Consider the following 1,747-nt stretch of genomic DNA (forward strand, 5'->3'; position numbering starts at 1 on the left):
CGCGCAGGTCGTCGGGCTACCGAAGCGGGGGTGCCATCCCCTCCGCAGAGGATCAAAATTGTGATGGCATGTCTTCGGATCATCCTCAGGGATGTTTCCCAGACCGTCGCCAATAGCCCATTGTGCAGCTCAAGTGCGACGTAAATGAACTACTACTACACTACCCACGAAGGCCGATGATTCTTCCCCGTTTAAACTCCGTAAGTTGTTGAAATCTCGCTCTCTTTCGTCGAATAGGCATAAGTAATGACTAGCTTATAAGCTAACGTTTACCACTAGCATTTAACCACCGATAACCATACTCGCTGGAAATAGTAGTAACCTGGGCCTTTGGCGCGAAGCGCCACTTACCGATTCATCGAATCTGTAGTAGTCCTAACTTGAAAATCTAAATTTCAAGGATAAGTAATTTAAAGAGTTCACCACAGCCTAACTCTGTGGAAGTCATATGAGGAGATGACTTGTAGGCACTAATTCTGGGACTCAGGGAAGAGGGACCGAAACAGCTTGACTAGCTCTTCATCTTTGAGTAGTTCTTTCATCTCTTGGAATAGTCTAAGAAATCTGGTAGATAGATCTGATGTTGTAGATATTTCTGGCCGAGCTTGTATCCCATTGGATGATGAGGAAAAGTGGGAGGGTCCCAAGCTCCTCCCCCCTTCGTCGCTTGAGCTGTACTATCTTTTCCGGGAAAAGTCCGAAATCTTTGAGATATTTCTCTAATTCAAGAATATCTGTATCTATTTTCAGGCCTCGGATAAGGATTTTCAGCTTTGGTTTTGGAGAAGTGTCCAGGGCTGGTCTGGTGGTAGTGATGGGGTCTAAGGGTTCGGCAATCTCCATACTCTCTGTCGGTACTGGGTCCGCTGGGATGGCGGGAGCTGGTACCGGGATTGGGCGGGTGGGTTCGGGAAGTGTCTCCTGGTTGGCACTTGTTTTCATCTTTTTCCTCTTCTTCTTGTTCTTTTTCTCAGGAAGATCCGGAGTTACTGTAGTGTCCATTTCTGTCCGAGGGTTGGATGCATTGTCATTGGTTGGAACACTGCATTCAGTGTTGGTCTCGGGTTCTTTCTCTGTCTCAATGGAATCAGGCTTGGCTGGAGTAGAGGCAGAGGGTGGGAGTTTGTTGATTCTACCCTTTCTGATATTCANTGTTGGTCTCGGGTTCTTTCTCTGTCTCAATGGAATCTGGCTTGGCTGGAGTAGAGGCAGAGGGCGGGAGTTTGTTGATTCTACCCTTTCTGATATTCATGATAGCAACTGAGGCTGCACTTTCAAGTTGATTTTAGTAGTCGTCACCTGTTTGGTTAAACAGCCTGTCGAAGCACCATCGTAGCTTTTGCTTCTCAAGTATATCAATAGTTTGTCCTGTGAGATAGTCAATCAATGCTGTAAGGGCATATCGAGTATTAGTTAAGATTTGTCTTGGCGGTAGGAAACGTTTGTCGATCATAGATAACACATCAACATCATCTGTGGGCGAAGCTGGTGGGCGGCCGGGAGGTAAAACCTTTCCGTCACGGGCTATTCTATGGTAAGGCATAACTGAGCAGATAACACGTCTTGAGTCGAGCAAGGCTTGAGCGAGAAATCGGTGTCACCATACTCGCTTGGCTACAGCTGTCTATTTATTCGGATCCATCCACCATACAGTTGTTGTTGTTGATTTACGTCGCACTAGAGCTGCACAATGGGCTATTGGCGACGGTCTGGGAAACATCCCTGATGATGAGCTTCTCACGAATCC

The sequence above is a fragment of the Parasteatoda tepidariorum genome, chromosome 8 (genome assembly GCF_043381705.1).
Source record: "Parasteatoda tepidariorum isolate YZ-2023 chromosome 8, CAS_Ptep_4.0, whole genome shotgun sequence".
Classification (NCBI taxonomy): Eukaryota; Metazoa; Arthropoda; class Arachnida; order Araneae; family Theridiidae; genus Parasteatoda; species Parasteatoda tepidariorum.